Source organism: Dermacentor variabilis, chromosome 2, assembly GCF_050947875.1.
Source record: "Dermacentor variabilis isolate Ectoservices chromosome 2, ASM5094787v1, whole genome shotgun sequence".
Classification (NCBI taxonomy): Eukaryota; Metazoa; Arthropoda; class Arachnida; order Ixodida; family Ixodidae; genus Dermacentor; species Dermacentor variabilis.
This window is the reverse complement of record NC_134569.1, coordinates 236,702,430-236,719,740: the sequence shown is the minus strand read 5'-3', so window position 1 is coordinate 236,719,740 and position 17,311 is coordinate 236,702,430. Positions and strand designations below refer to the sequence as shown.

General features: G+C 48.1%; 1 protein-coding gene across 10 annotated transcripts in view; it reads left to right on the top strand.

Annotated features, from left to right (window-relative positions):
- Positions 1 to 17,311, top strand: part of LOC142573162 (glycoprotein-N-acetylgalactosamine 3-beta-galactosyltransferase 1-like) — a 208,954-nt gene that overhangs the window by 168,693 nt on the left and 22,950 nt on the right. For 4 of the 10 annotated variants that reach the window (XM_075682723.1, XM_075682725.1, XM_075682722.1 and 1 more), the window contains one exon: positions 1,097 to 1,207. The exons of the other annotated variants lie outside the window; for them this stretch is intronic. The gene's annotated coding sequence lies outside the window, so the exon portion shown is untranslated. The remainder of the gene's footprint in view (positions 1 to 1,096; positions 1,208 to 17,311) is intronic. 10 annotated transcript variants of the gene reach the window in all.

Genomic DNA, 17,311 nt, shown 5'->3' with positions numbered 1-17,311 from the left:
CCGTTGCTGGGGACGTCGGTCATTACTGAATGCTGAGTGTAAAGGCTCCGGCTTGCACCTTGTTGTCGTTTTGCTCATCGCCTGGAATGTCCGTCTCCCGCCTTCTGAAGTGACTAGCGGAAAAGTGGACACGGGACACTAAATAGGCGGCAAGGACAAGCGTAAACTTCCAACTGGTGTTTATTTCAAAAACGTATGTATGTATACTGTCGCGCACTTGATCATAATCAGTCACAATCGTGCACACGGTCATCACAAATAAAGAAGAGCGCACGTACCATGCTCGCGCCACAGCTTAAAGCGATCTTCCACATACATTACATCTACATTCTTTTTTGTAATAAACACCACTTGGAAGTTTGCCCTTGTTTCTGTCGACTTTTCAGTGTCCCGTGTCCGCTCTTGCGCTAGTCACTTCAGCATGGAATATCAACTAGCCACATCCCGCCTTCCCCGTGTTTTCCCTGGAGTGGAAAGTTGGTAAGATATAGCCAATGAAGCAGTTATCCGCAGTTACGTTTTTTAGAAGAATGTTGAGTCGGGTAGCGCGATTGGCCGCCTCATGCTCCGTGACTCAAGGAGACTCACGAAGCATAATTCCGTACTTGTCGAGAGTACAATGTGCTTCCGTAGAACGTTCTAACTCCTGCGTAGACTTGGGACGTTCCTTTCTTGCTCGGTTTAAGCCGGCGTGTCGATTACATAAAGTGATCGCCTCCAATCTGTCCAGTCTGTATTAAGCAAACTAAATGTTCTCATTTTTCCGCAATGTTCCACTCTTTCGATATTATCATCTAATAATTTTACACTGCTGTGTGCGTTTCTAAAAAAAAAAGGGAAAATAAAGAAATATAACTTCTTTGCACGTGCGATCGATACAGTTTAGCAAGTGGGTTGTCGCCGGTCCAGTCTCGGCGGAGCGTTGCAGCCGCCAGTCGCTCTTTTTCTCTCTTCCTCGATCGGCGGCGCGTACTGCGCTCGCTGCAACTGCCGCTGATTGAAGAGCGGCCGTCCGCGCTCTCTGGCAGATGCTGCGCGCGCCTGGCGACGAGTTTGATGAAACAGCGCGGATGCCTGTTGTGTCATGGCTGCGCAGGTTGAGCGGAGCTGCCCCCGCTAGGCGTTCGCCGACTGGGCCGGACGAATGATGGACGATCTGCCGGGCTGCTGCTCTCCAGGAGTGGAGCACGGGCTGCGGCAGTGACCCGTACGTATGTAACGCGTGCCGTCGGTGAGAAGAGATAGGCAGCAGAGATAAGGTTTGACGACAGCAAGGGCGAAAAGTTCGGTCTGGCTTGCATTCCTCTGTAGCTTCAGCTATTCTGTCCTGGTGAAGCGGAACAGAAATAAGGAGCTCTGGATGATTAACGCTGAATGTGGGAGGTGATAGGCGGACCACATAGCGTACAGTTCTGCTCAAAGCCTAGCGTCTGAACAGCGGTCGTCGTCGCAAAAGATTGAGACCTGTACGGCCTGAAAACTATATTTATAATCTCGGTGTAACTATCTCTGACAATACATTGGTCTGTCGAGAGGCGTGAAAGAATAACAGTTGGCGTCTGGGAAGTGTTGAAATTATTCCGAGCATTATGTTCAGATTCGGGCGCGTGGCATGCCTCGCACTCTGGAGGCTCAATGCGTCGTATAAAGTGCGCATAACCACGCGTAAGCGTGAGCCACCAGTCTGAGCCAGTTCAGGATGCTAGTACCGATGCGTTGAATTTCGGGTGGTAAACCGAGACGGCAACTAAGGGTGACCTTATTAAAGAAAGACTGCCACGCATCATAACACTCTTATCCGATAATTTCTTGTGTTCAAAACATGCAAGCCTATGTATAACTGCTCGTATGCTCCTGTTAATCATAGATGCGCATTTCATATTTTTTTTTTTGCCACCAACCGAGTTTTGAAACGATAACAGTTGCTTCCCTCCATCCGCCAGTGTCCATCGTTTCAAACCGGTACTGGCTTGCGTCGCACAATCCACATTTGAGTCGCTTATTTCGACAACTAGTAGTGGCCTTCCCGCCTCCATCGCCTTTCTCGCAGACAACGTTGCCTCGAAAAATATTATTACTGGCACATTTACTCAAAGCAAGAGGTGTGCGAATATTCTAAACTTTCGAATAACGAATCGAATAGCCACTATGCCATTTGCAACTCGATTGGAATAGCCAAGAATTTTCGAATTCTTCTCGTCGTTGACTGTACACGATCAGAAATGAAATTGAAGCATAAATACAACTTTCATGCCATCCACAGTGGGGGTAACGTGTTACCGGTGGGTCACTCTGAATTCCAAAGTTTTCCTGGCTAAACACGATCGCTCGCAATAAAATGTTTGGGACGTGGCATTCGGAAGTCGGTATTGTTTGGCGCTATTTATACGTGCGGCACCTGTGTCTGCTCATCAAAGTAAATCTTAGCGTACGTTTTACCGAAACATACGTTTGTTTTATTTTCTTGCTTCGCCATTGCCGCTGCACATTTCCGGTTTGGTCGCGAAGGTATACGCAGATCTTATTTGGCTGGCAAGGTTATCTTTGTACACTTTGTACGAGAAAGTATGGCGACGTGCGCTCCGAAGAACCCAAAGCTTGCGAACAAACGAGTTTGTTGTTCGTTTTTTTTTTCGTGCAATTAGTAAACGACATTTTATAATATGCAGTGTAAGACAAACTTTCCAATGTTGTGAAAAGTTGGTTGTGAAAATTGTTTGATATTGACGATGATCGAGAAGGCTGTACTTTGTTCGCAACCTAATCGAAAAGTCTTCAGTATTCCATTTCATTCGCTTTTGGCAAAATTCGATTTATATTCGATTCTGTCTCCAAGACTATTATTCGCACGCCATACTAAAACCACCCAGACCATCGATGTGTTTTTTTTTATTTTTACAATTAGAATACAGAAATAAATGAGCAACGTAGTATTATTCGATACTGGAGTGAGAAGTGGGAAGTCGGTAACGCTTTTCATGTCGAGATTCCTGTTATTTTATTTTTGCTCAATGGTAAGTCACGAACCTTAACACTGAATTTTTGTTGAAAAGGCACGGTTATGCGCTGAAAACAGCATTTCCATGTACGGGGATAAGTTAACACTCCCTTCGGGTTTCTTGCGAAAACAGCTTTTTCTTGCCTAAAGGAAAAAGATGGGGGGTAATTCGCCGGGTAATAGATTGTCCTATTGATGCTACATCGTGGATTTTTATCTTTTTCGTCATCATTATGTCAAGTGGCGGTATTCGAAACGCACATTACAGCTGCTGCCCGTCGTCTGTGAGGACACAATGGTCTCGATCAAACTAGTGTCGATGTTAAAGGAACCTGGCAGCTGGAATATTGATGCATGCGCACGTTTGTCCTTTGCTCGGGGACTGCATTTCAGCCGCTAACAACTTACAGTTATCGCTCGGCGCAAGACGCGCCTGCATGATTTGGAAATTGCTGGAATCTTATCGTTGATGCTATCTGTTGTGTAAGTTCTCGCCGAACCTTGTGTAATCAGATTGTATGCGCAACACGAATTGTGTAGTACTTTCCAGGAGACCAATGATTACCCTGAAGCCTTCGACGAGTCATGTACGAAGGCCGAGGCGCTTGACTCGCAGACCAGATTTCAACGATCGCCCACTGAGCTGGCCGCTATCGTGCTTGACCGCTGCCTTTTTTTTTTTTCTGGGCGCAGGTTCGCCCAATTGTATTACTCTCGTTAGTCACAGTTTCTGATACTGTGTTCTGCACCGTCACTAAAACTTGACAATATGCTAAAAATGTACTTTAAGACATTCTGGAGTTTTACGTGCGAAAACCATGATACGATTATGAGGCACGCCGTAGTGAGGAACTCCGATTTTGTTTTGACCACCTGGGGTTATTTAACGTGCATCCAATGCACGGTACACTGGTGCTTTTTTTTTCACTCCGCCGCCTTCGAAATGCGGCCGCCGCGGCCGGGATTCGATCCCGCAACCTGTGGCTTAGCAGCGCAACACCAAAGTCACTACGCCACCACGGCGGGCAAAATATACTTGCATAACAGTTCCGCATGTGGCATACGGGATGCACTTTTACGCAATCGCTTCCGAGCTAATCTTGCAAAGGGTTCGAGACAATGTGCATTGTAATGTCAGGGGGTCTCTTGAGGACACGAGTTATATTTTTCTTCTAAAGGACTGGACGAGAAATAAAAAGAAGTCGGCCGACTTTCACGCGGCGAACAGTAACGTCATCAAGCGCGCGACGAGTATGTCTAGTACGCAGCTCAGTGTATGAGCAGTTCTATAGTTGTTTTCGGACATCCTCGAAACATCTTATAATCTTCACATTTTCTGGTAAGAACTAAGTCCCTGATATGTGTATTAGACAGTGTAATCTAGGCTTACCGAAGCGCTGATGAGATGGAGACAACTATCATAGAGGGCTAAAGCTCGAACTAGTTAGACGCAGAATGACATAGGTTTTCTGTATTACTGCCTGTAAAGCGGACTTTAATATTGCCAACCGTAGGCATTGTTTTCTTACCCTCTGTGGCGAGCTGACAAGTTCAGGGTTCCACAGGAAATTTGTTTTCCAGCGAACGCAGTGGCCGAAGTATAACGCATTGCGGTTTGGAAGATAATTCAGTAAATTATGGCAACAGATGGTTGGTGGTGCCATGTCGCAAATGTTTTCTTTCTCAATATAAGCCCTTGAAATTTGGCAGTTTGCTAGGACTGTGGCTTAAAAAAAGAACTGAAAATGCAAAACAAAGAATAACTAAACGAATGCGCCGATGTATATCGTGGCAGGGACGCCAGCATAGCGAGCAAAATGAGATCACGATAACTGTGAAGGGTTATCAAATACTGATGTCAATCGGTAATCAATGCAGTACAACGTGCCATGTCATGTAAGTACGCTAGGCTGGAAGTCGGGTAAAGTGGCTGCCGAACGTGGGAGAAAAAACAATGACATCGTCAAGATAACAAATACAGGTTGTCCATTTGTAGCCTCGCAAAAGAGGGTCCATCATACGTTCAAATGTCGCAGGAGCATTGCATAGGCCAAAGTGCATCACTTAGAACTGATATAAACCATCAGGCGTGATGAAGGCCGTCTTCTCACGGTCCATTTCGTCAACTGAAATCTGCCAGTAACAGGATCGAAGATCGATGGACGAGAAATATTTAGACGAGACGACGAGGAGCCCAAGGGCTGCCTGGTGGTTCGATAACCCCTTTTTTGAGTATTTTCTCCACTTCTGATTCGATGACTCTACGTTCAGCATGTGATACACGATAGGGACGTCGACGAATATGATTCGTGTTTCCAGTGTTTATACGGTGGTGAACAACAGATGTTTGGCGTAGAGGCCTTGTCGCTGAAATAAAAGATGTCACTGTACGATTCGAGCAGGAGACGTATGTCCGTGGCCTGTCCAGAGTCAGGTGCTATCATTTTCACGAAGTCATCCGTTAAGGAACCAGAGCTGTGAGCTGCAATTGGCGCTAATAAACCACAATCGGCATTCAGACTCTCCATGTCAAATTCGCAAGTACTAGAAACGCTGGCCAAGAACATTCCGGCCGGAAGCACTTGAAGGCACAGGCTGAAATTCAGAAGCGGAAGAACGACGTCATTATCATTAAAAGTGACCAGCGCATGCGGAAGAGCCGGCCTTGATTGCCAGGCTAAACCTGCCTGTTGCTACAATCCACCACCACCAGCACCACCAGCAACGTTCCGGTTCAAAGCACATCGATGATGGGGCGAAGCACATATTCACCGCCAGGAACCTCTGGCTGCGCGGTCAAAGTGACGTTAGTGACAGCCTCGGGTGACAGACGCGCATCTTGAAGCGAACACAAGTGCAGTGGAGCGGTGCTCGGAGCATCGGCGACTTGAGGCACTTCCAACTGAGGAACGCCGGTTGCGCAGTCGATGAGAGCGGAATGATGGGATGAAAAGTCCAATCCAAGGATAACGTCGTGAGGGCACTTGTCGATCACAGAAAAAAGAACAGAAGTAGGGCGGCCGGCTTTACTTAAACGCGCAGTACACATTCCAAGAGCAACCACCACGCCGCCTTCGGCCACACGAAGCACTCGGGCAGCTGCTGGCGTGAGGACCTTCTTTAAACGTCTGCGTAGGTTAGCACTCATCACAGATACGTGAGCTCCAGTGTCGACGAGTGCTTGGACAGGTACGCCGTCTATTTTAACATCAATTACACTTCTCTTTGTAGGCACAGACACAGAATTTCGTGCAGTAGTAAACAATGCAGCACCACCTCCGAGGGCTGCATTTCTTAGTTTTCTGAAGGGGTGCGGCCGAAAGCCACAGGGGACGAAAGACGACGTGTTTGCGATGAACGAGACTGGTGTCCGCGCGGCGATGATGAGCGACTGTACCACGTGTTCCTAGCAGAGTTGTCGGCGCTGTTAGACTCGGCGGTGGGCGAAAAATTGCGGGCATTTCCATCAAAACGGCTCAGGTTGGTCGGCGTGCGAGATGTTGAGGCCCACGAGTTGCGGCAGTATCGGGCGACATGACCAATGCGGCGACAGGTGAAACATATCGGCTGGTCGTCCGCAGTTCTCCACTCAGTCGGGTTGCGATAACGCGGAGAGAAACGTCGGGGTGGAGTGAAAATAGTAGAAGGGCGTCCGTTAGCTCGGCGATTGGCGAAAGCACAGACAGAATGTAGACTAATGTCCAATGTTTTCAAGTTCCTGGCGAACGATGGCTTGTACATTACGAGGGGAACTGAAAAAGCGATAACATCAGGGCTACGCGAACAGAAAGCTGCGGGCGCCCTCGCATCCAGTTCACGTCGAACGATTCGCGCCGCGTCCTCTGATGGTCACGCATGGTGCTGTGCGGGTTGATCTTCACACGTCGACGTTGCGGCAGTATTGGGAACTCTGGTGAATGGTTGCAAGACGCGTCGGCTTTTGGCCTGCTCGAATTGTCGGCACTCATTAATGATCGCATCAACTGTAGAGCAGCTTTTGCACATTAATAGATTAAAGGCGTCGTCAGCAATTCTCTTGAGCACATGCCCTACCTTCTCAGCTTCTGTCATGTCGTGATCGGCTTTACGACAGAGTGCGAGCACGTCCTGGATGTACGAGACATAGTACTCCGTGGGAGATTGGGCACGGGAGGCCAGTTTCTCCTTTGCGGCAATTTTACAGCCGGCTGGTTTGCCAAACAACACTGTTAACTTCTCTTTGCATTGGTCCCAGCTGGTTAGTTCCTCTTCATGGTTTTATACCACACCTTTGTCGTGCCTTTTAGGTAGAACAACAGGTTAGCTACCATAAGCGTAGAGTCCCACCTGCTGATTCCACTCACGCGTTCGTACATAGCCACCCACTCTTCAACGTCGTCGCCATCGGTCCCGCAGAAACTTCCAGGATCCTTGGGTTGCACAACCACAACCAAAGGGGACAGTGACGTAGCTGGCGACGGTGACTTTGGAGGCGGCAACGACGTTGATCCCGCTTGCTCACCATCATTCATGGTGAGGATGGTGATGCGACGTTCACTGCGGAGCTCCGTTTGTAGCCGTGGTACCCTGCACCTCCACCAATATGTCACGGGGATGCTGGGAATATTGACAGACTGTATTTACAATATATATACATGCAGAGTCAATGTGGTCAAGATGGACATCAACAACACGCAGCAGCCAGCGTCTCGCGATCTTCTTCCATTCTCTTCTTTTATCCTTCCGTAAGAGTATAATTATTCCTTTGCCTATTTATTGTTCCAAGGAACAAAGCAAACGTCTCCATACTGACGCACGGGTACGCGTAACAAGGAAATGAAGTCAAGGAAAACTGTCAGAGAAGGCCAGTAATGAAAGAGCGAAAAGATGCAGGTTCAAACGCACAAACCAAAAGTCCTGAACATTGACACATAATAGAAACGAAAAAATCGCTATGAATGTAAGAGAACAGTTTCCATGATTGCCTTAATTGCGCAAGAAGGACGACGACAAAAGGGAGAACTACTGGACAAGTGCTACACACAAACTTGCCCAAATTTCAATTCTTGTTAGAGAACAATCATGAAAATGAACAGTTGACATTTAGAAAAACAGAAGGCAAATACAGCGCAAAAATATAGACAGAAAGCCGTGAAATCTGCGAAAGTAACGAGGACAGAATAATGCAAAAAGCTTAGAATAAAATAATGATGGTGACATAAAGATTACCGCTATCACTGAAGTAAATACATATTTTTCGATAAGTGCACCGTTACGTGTTGGCCATGGCGGGTGGGAAAGTGGAATGGACTATGCTTCTTGGGGATCTTATGTGGCATTCGAAGCACGATGCAATTGGGTAGTTCGTGGCTGGCCGCGATACCATAAGGTATATACCGTGAATAGAAACATGTCACCGCGATTACGTCCGCAGAAAAGTGATGCGCTATAGCGAAAATAGAAGTGCTTTACACTTTCTACTGTTATAAAGCTTGGATGGTGTATACTCGGAAATCTTGTGGTGTCACTGTTAGATTTACTGGTGCCATTCGCCGACACGTTTGAGGCAACCGCTTTCACTGCCTCCTTTTCCGAACCGCCACATAGAACGACCTTCTCCCCGTCATCGCTACTACCACTTGTCCATCTTTATGTAGAACTTGTAAAAGACCATTTTGTTGAATGATTATTTCTCAAGATGTTTTTTTTTCTGTTTTACAAAAATCCACCCCTTATCTAATGCATCTACGGGGGACATTTGAGGTAATAAACTGAACTGAGGAAGGAAAATGGTTGTGCTCAACTTGACGGGAGTTGTTGGAGAATTGAATTGTCTTGAATGCTTACAACCCGAGAGCGCGCAAGTCCCACATTGCGACGCGGTCGGCGTGCAGCATTGATCATTTCTTTGTAGCACATTTTAGGGCAATGTTCACATTTTAGTGCAAGACATTTATTTTTTATTTACTTATTTATGCTGAGAACCTACAGCAGCCGTAGGATATTGCAGTAATAGGGCATTTCAAGTTATTCCTTGTTCAAGCAATGTTCAAAGAAACGGCGATTTCAAAGCGCCCAGCTATACGTGCTAGCCTTGAAATTGCTTGAAAAACGAGCAAAGTGCGGCGGTTGCGCGCAGAGCTCAGCAGACGACAGTTTTGAGTCACCTTGGTGACATCACCCGAGGGTCTGTCGTTGCAGCCTCGCCATCGGTCGTGCTCGAGGGTACCCCAAAACATTTACAGCGATGGTAGAACATCGTGCCCTACTGAGAAAAAAGAAACGTATTCCCCATAATTCGTTATATCCGATAATGCATGGCCTACGAAGAAAAAGGCTTTTTCTACGGGATACTATTGGTTCATATCGGATTATTGGATATGGGAGTAATGGGGCATATGGGTTTTTCAGCAGGGTGGGCTGACTCCCCTAGTCGTTTCCCGCTGGTGCCGTCGGCGTCCGTCGCTTGAATTCCATAGTGCTATGCTATGGAATTTTATAAATAAATAAAAAGTCACAGTGCCCCGCAAGGATTCCGATCGTTGAGTATCTTACAGTATTACCCAGCGCCACCGTTTATGCGAGTTCCCGAACAGGCGCTCTGTCCGCTATGGAATGTGGATGTGCGAGGCTTTGTCTCAAAATGTGGCTTGCTCCAGCGCGCTCATGACTGCACAGTGTTAGATACGGGACCGTTTCCTGTGCCTACTTCGAGTTCACCAGACCACATCGAATCGCACCACAGCTAATTAACAGAGCGCAGAAGCACGGATACCACATTCCTGAGGCGCGGCACGTGCAAACAAGTTGGCGGCTCCCACTTCGTGTGCCGCAGGTGGAGTTATTCACTGCTTGATTCTTCTCGAAAGAGAAGCGAGAGCCTGGAACTGTTGCGGGTAAAGTGGGTCCCGAAGCAAGACGGCTGTATTGCACCGCGAAGGCCTGGCAGCCTCGCCTCCACCCGCCTATTGTGACGGCGCATTGCAAGTCCAGGCATCGGAATCCAGGCAGGATTCCGCTAAGGCTACTCAACAATAGATCATATTCACACTATCAATCAGGTGATAGAGAAATGTGCGGAATATAACCAACCCTTATATATAGCTTTCATTGATTACGAGAAAGCGTTTGATTATGTCGAAACCTCAGCAGTCATGGAGGCATTACGGGATCAGGGTGTAGACGAGCCGTATGTAAAAATACTGAAAGATATCTATAGCGGCTCCACAGCCACCGTAGTTCTCCATAAAGCAAGCAACAAAATCCCAATAAAGGCGTCAGGCAGGGATATACGATATCTCCAATGCTATTCACAGCGTGTTTACAGGAGGTATTCAGAGACCTGAATTGGGAAGAATTGGGGATAAACGTTAATGGAGTAACCTTAGTAACTTGCGATTCGCTGATGATATTGCCTTGCTTAGTAACTCAGGGGACCAATTGCAATGCATGCTCACTGACCTGGAGAGGCAAAGCAGAAGAGTGGGTTTAAAAATTAATCTGCAGAAAACTAAAGTAATGCTTAACAGTCTCGGAAGAGAACAGCAATTTACTATAGGCACCGAGGCACTGGAAGTCGTAAGGGAATACATCTACTTAGGGCAGGTAGTGACGGCGGATCCGGATCATGAGACGAAAATAATCAAAAGAATAAGAATTGGCTGGGGTGCGTTTGGCAGGCATTCTCAGATCATGAACAGCAGGTTGCCATTATCCCTCAAGAGAAAAGTATATAATAGCTGTGTCTTACCAGTACTCACCTACGGGGCAGAAACCTGGAGGCTTACGAAAAGGGTTCTACTCAAATTGAGGACGACGCAACGAGCTATGGAAAGAAGAATGATAGGTGTAACGTTAAGGGATAAGACAAGAGCAGATTGGGTGAGGGAACAAACGCGAGTTAGTGACATCTTAGTTGAAATCAAGAAAAATAAATGGGCATGGGCAGGACATGTAATGAGGAGGGAAGATAACCGATGGTCATTAAGGGCAACGAACTGGATCCCAAGGGAAGGGAAGCGTAGCAGGGGGCGGCAGAAAGTTAGGTGGGCGGATGAGATTAAGAAGTTTGCAGGCACGGCATGGCCACAATTAGTACATGACCGGGGTTGTTGGAGAAGTATGGGAGAGGCCTTTGCCCTGCAGTGGGCGTAACCAGGCTGATGATGATGATGATGATGATGATTGCAAGTCAGCAAGGCAAGAACGCAGGGAGAAGTAAGCCCTCGCCGATTGGCCGAAGATGGCGTCATCTGAGCGGGCTCTCCCATTGGCCGAACGTGACGTGTCTTCGAGACACCGAAGGGCTTAAAAGACGCAGACCGGGAGCAGCGGGAGAGGATTCCTAGAGCATCCCTTGGTTCATCTCTTTCGAGCTCCTTGCCGCGGGCCGCAGCGTCCGAGTTGCTGCCGGCCCGTAATGACTTTAAGACTGTTAATTGACTCTCACTGTAAATAATGTAAATAAACCTCCCAAGCTTCCAACCCGACGTCCTCCTCAACTCTTACAAGAGATAGAAGCTTTATCGAAATAAAATCTTCCTAAAAGGTTTTCATTACTCCTATTACGTCATCCAAAAAATCCGAGGACACCTAAGCACTTCCTATGAGTTGTGAATGCGAAAGCGTTATTGTCCAATTTAACTACGTTGAGCGGTCCGTCTAGTTTCTCGCTGCAATTTATTTGCCATAGCGGTGCCTGCTGCCCGAGCCAAGAAGCAGCCTGCGGTGCCAACGCCGCGTGCTACCAACACCTTCTAGAGAACTTAAGGCCTTCTGGCTGTACCGTCTCGCCTTGAGCTACGTGACGCAAAAGAGGCCCACATAGAAGTTCCGTGCAGCGTGATACGAAGCTACGAGCGGCGCACCTGTGTGGAAAATGATGTTGAATTCCAATAGCGGAGTCTGAGCAAGTTTTCCTGCTCGTTTCGGAGCAAGTTTGTTCCAATGACATAGTGAGGGCGGATGCAAAGTGTTCCACTGAGAGAGTCGTAGTCGATTCAGAGCGGGAGTCACTCCGTGGAGCAGAAAAGCATACTCCGCCAAAATTGGCGGAGTGGACCGGAACTGTGCGTGACGTATTTGCTTTACCACGTTTGTCTGCTGGGAGGCGCCACCGGTCACAACTCGCGAGGAAGCAAAAGCTGCTGCACGCTTGGCGAGATATCCATTCCGCACTTTAAAAAAAATAACAAGTGAACGGCGCTGCAGAGACAAGGGACGGCGATGCTGGGAGAAAACAGCGGAAGACAATGACAGCACGCAAGGCATCCTGGGTAACTCAGCAACAGAAGTTCCGCTTCCGCCTTGCTCCGGCGGCGCCGGTTGTGTTCCACTCGCGGATTTGGAGACGTTGCTCTACGCCAACGTCGAGTGCTCGCTCGCGGTATCTGTCGGCCACTCCGACTCCGCCATTGGAATTCAACATGAGACGCGGAAGACCGAGCGGGCGACGACGGCGATAACAATTCGATTAGTTCCGGGAACCCTGCCGCTCCTTGGATAGCTTTGGGGTTAGAAAAGTCCTGGCATGCTGCGACATGCGTCCGAGCGCACTTTTCTCTGGACGTGAGCTGTGCATGTAGTCTCTGCGCTTGTGCTGCGATTGCGGTTGTGTGTCCGGCAAGCCTTCGTTGCCGCGGAATGTGGATTGCGTTCATGCCAGGATATACCTAATAAGTTCTGTGTGGCCAATTGCTGCAGCAATTACAAATCGGGGCTGAATAATCATGCGTTCATGTTTCCGCAAGATGAATGCGGAATATTGGCTGCCAAGGCTAAGGCAAAGAAGAGAAGAGCTAGAATTTTGCGGAATAAGGCAGCTGTTTCCCTGTAAATAGTTGCACGAATGCTTTGTATCTCCATTGGTAAACTAACTCGTTTACGGTCTTGTAAATATGTGGACTGCGGTAATGTATGCAATGTGTGTATGCAATGTGACATGTGTCCTGAATGTGAAGAAGGGCACACCAGTGAAGTTGTCATGAGATACGTGTTATGGTGCAGTGCTAACATTTTGTTGAAGAACGTTTGTGGTCGCATGAACGGCAAACTCTTTGACGCCGACGCTAAATCAAGGCAAAGGAGCTACTCTGAAGAAGAGAGCAGCACGGTGACTTTTCAATATGAGCCATTCTCCCTGTCATCATTTACCCGAAATGCAACGCGTAAATAGTATCGCATAAATAATTTTGGAACACCCTCTGTTCTCTGCGGGCCATCTGCTGAACTATGCCAAAAATACAATAACTACGCTGTGGTTACCGTTGCCCGTAAGGGCGCGATCCCTTCATTCAACCCGTATCCACAAGCACGCCGCCGGCCTCTTCTCCGTGACGTCACTCGCTGAGCGCTCAGGTCCTCTCTTGTCTAGGTGGTGTTGGTGCTACCGACGCAACGCGCAACACCTGGCGCGACACTGCGGCAGCGGGCGTTCCATTTCGCCCGCTCGGCTCCGTCGAGGCGCGCTCGTGACGTGGCGCCGCGGCCAGTGGGATTCTAGGCGCCGTTTCGCCGCTGCAGACGCCGCCAGCTCTTTCGCTCAATGGGCCATTTGACGCTTTCGCATGAATAAAGTTTGCTCACCTGCAGCGCGTAGGGAAGCGAGGAAAAACAGCATGCGAGAACATGTCGCAAAGCGAGCGCTGACCTTGTCTCTTCTCCAACTTTGGCGGCCCGTCGGTACTTTTTAAGCTCCGCGTAAATGTACGTACAAGCACAGCGCGATTGAATAAAAATGTTCTTGGTGTAATATTAAAAAAAGAACTGCTCTTTACGTGCTGCTTTAGTAGAAAGTGAACCATTGGGACAGACGGAACGGTGTTAGCTAGGCGCACCTTCAGTGTGTCCAGGCATTTCGAGAACGATGCCAATCCGGAGCGACCCCATCGCAGCATTCGCATGGACACAACGGTGGCGCAGCGCCAGTTATTCCTCTGTGCAATATTGTGAGAGACTCTATGATTAGAACTATGCCGACCTACAGATCGCCAGCCGATGTTCTACCTCTCGGCTGATGCTGCAGCGAAGGCTACGGCGCATGAATAGTGCCGCTCTTGGTCTCTCGAGCGCTCGTTAATGTAATTGGCCGACGCCTTGCTCTGTATATTGATCATAAGCGAGAATCGAGGTAAAAGAATGTAAACGAGGCCAGTAGGGAGGGGGGAAAGGCAGAGTAGGGAAGAGTGCCTGTTTCTCCGCTGTTCCACCACAAGAGAGCGCCGCCTACGCAAGAAACCTTGGACAGCCGATGTAAAGGGAGAGACCACGTCGACTTCACCGATATCGTGAGGAGGTTGCTCATGTGCATCTGCGAATGTTTTGCTCCCACCGATGCGCGGCACGAAGCAGTAAAATACTTCTTGCGCATAATACTGCGCGAGCTATAGCATCGCTGCTTCGCCTCGCAGCGAGGCAGGTCTACGTTGTACGACGCAGAGTTGAGAGGCATGGTTGCGGACACTCTGAGCGGGAGGCATTGATATAGGGAGGCGTGTGGAAAGACACGTCCAGGGCCGCCTACACAGGTGAACTTGAAGTGAGGGTGGCTATGCCTTCGCTAGAAGGTTGAGCCACTCACCTGGAGCTCTGAACGTTTCCCTAACAATTCTGCCGTACTTCGCTTGTACTGCTCTGGTCGCTGCCTTAGCAACCTGAACGATCCGCGGAGTTCTTGCTCCAAAGCTACTCGAACGGCGACTGCTGCATCATTGTTAATGCCCACACAAAGCTCACGTTGTTCATCCAGCATGCTCTCGATTGATGTGCCTTTCGGCATGGAGTGGCTGATGACCTCGCTGGCTTCGATGAGCAGCTCACCATCTCCATGACGTCCACAGCTCTTGCAGCTAAGTTATCGAACAAAAGCTGAACCGCTTGATATACACAAGTACACTTGTAAGGTCGGCTGTCTTCAAAAACGTCGAAATGCGCTTGTGTCTAGGTATCGGTAAGCCACGCCTGTTTCTGACAGACTAAAAACCATACGAACCAATTGTAAGCTAATAATCATATCCAGTGGTTCTGACTTGAGATTGAAGCGTTGCCACGAGGAAAATTCAGCCTCCGCAAATGTCATGGGTTCAGAAAAGGTCATATAGTAGCATAGACAACGTCATTGCTTTTGTTGACAGCGTCAAACTCAACAATGCTGCGTCTTGCGTCCCGATAAGCGCGCTCCTTGACGTCAAAGAAATACGCGTGAGGCTGTTCGGACGGCACTAACGTCTGTCACTATTTGCCGAAAATATCTTGCGATAGCTCAAACGGGAGATTTGTTGTAATAATTTATTCGTATTTTTTATCACTTTATTATGCTTGTCGTTTTTTTTTCCAGATCATGTCTCAGTTTCATTCTATCGTTAAACGTGGTGTAACAATGCCATATATATAAACTGCGAGATTTGATGGTACTTGAACTATTGGTTCTTGCGTGTTGGTATCTCCTAGGCACTTGAAAAGTGCCCTCCTCCATTTTTTTTTTGTGACGTGAGAGTGTTACTACTTCACTAGAAGATGGTAAGAAAGTTTGGGGTTACCGGACTGTATTTTTCAAGTTCGATTTTCTTTTTGTTTTCGCACGTCATTTTCTCTCATAATCTTGTTTTATTTTATTCACCTAATAGAGGCCGAGCTCCTATAGACAACGTCGTGACTCTTGTTTCTCATGTCTCTTGTGGTAACAGTTGTGGATGGTCAACGTAATCTTCATTAATTATTCCCAGACTGCCTGTGGGGCACATATAGTAATCACACGTCGGGACGCAAGCAGAAGAACAAAAAGAAAAGCACAGAAGGAAGTCGACGAGAAACAAGCTGCGTGTCTGCAACGACAAACGAGGGGGAAACGCAGGCGCGCTTGTTTCGCGCTTGGGGAGACTATAATCACAACCTGGCGCCCACGGGATTAGATTGGTCCCGAAGATGTCGCCGTCACTTTCTGTCGCGCGTGCCTCTCCTTTCACTGTCTGTGAGCACAAGTGAACGCTCGTCTCCTCTGTTTCTTTTCACTTGGTATGCCTACTTCTGGGTGGCGTTCTTTAGGGCAAGATAAGCTTTCTTTAGCGGCCCACACTGGGGTGGATTAGCGGCTACAACGTTGCGCTGCTAAGCACGAAGTCAAGGGTTCGGTTCCTGGCCGCATTTCGATTGGGCAGAAATGCAGGAACGCTGGCTTGCCGTGCATTGTCTGGACGCTTCAGTGAAGAAACCCAAGTGGTTAAAATTAATCCGGAGTGCCCCACTGTACGGCGTGCCTCATAATCGTATCATGGTTGGCGCGTAAAACACTACATATTAATGTTTTTTTTTTCTTTATTGGTCGGTGCTATTAAATGAACGTTCTGGAACACGCATATATGGCGAGCTCGAAATGAGTCAATAATTTTACCTAAGATGTCCATAGCAGCCACGCAAACCGCATTGCTGGTGCAATAGCTGATTTGCGCAGGCAGATAGATAGTCTTCTGGTGTTGTCGCATAGGCGCATTTGGCTGCTTCTCTTTCTCTCTTTCACACACACAAGGAATGCGCCCAGTGTTGGCTCGCAGATGTGGTTAGGGCCCTGTATAGACCTTCGTAATGTTTACATTCTGACACCATCGCTGCGTGAAGCAAAGAAGGACAGTGGATACAAGGCACACCCGACTGCACACACTAAATCCTTCACTGCAACTCAGGCCCCCGGCTGCACTGCACCTACGCGAAGCGTCTCTTTGGTGTCGGTTGTGGCTGGGAGTTGCCTTCACAAAAGCTTACGCAGCACTAATTGGAATGGCTGATAGTCTTGCATGTGATGTTTGCGTATGCGAGGAGAACATTGACCGCTTATTGTGCCACTTTCCTCAATTTCAAGCACAAAGACAATCTTTGTCCAACACATTGAGGAAACTAGATGATCGTCCTCTGAGTGAAAAGACAGTACTGGAGCACCGTCCCCACCAATCATCGGCTCAAATGGCAGTGAAGAAACTTCTGTGCTTTCTTAGAACGTCTGGTTTGCACGAGTGGCTTTGACTCAATGACTCTGTGCACGTCTCTATACCCTCTCTCTCTCTCTTCCCCTTATCCCTTTCCCAGCGTAGGGTAGCCAACCAGACTCTTGACATGGTTAACATCCCTGCCGTTCGCATCTCTCCCTCTCTCTCCCTCCCTCATTAGAAGAGCGGAATCGCCTAAGTTTAACACGTACGAGACTGCAAACTTTGCACCCAGCTACGATCTGCAGTTGGAATTGGAGCTTATAACCATATTACTAACTTATCGGGTTGGTTGACACATAAAAAATTCACCATGAAAATGTGCGGCCATCCCTTATTCTTTAGTTGCCCTCACTTC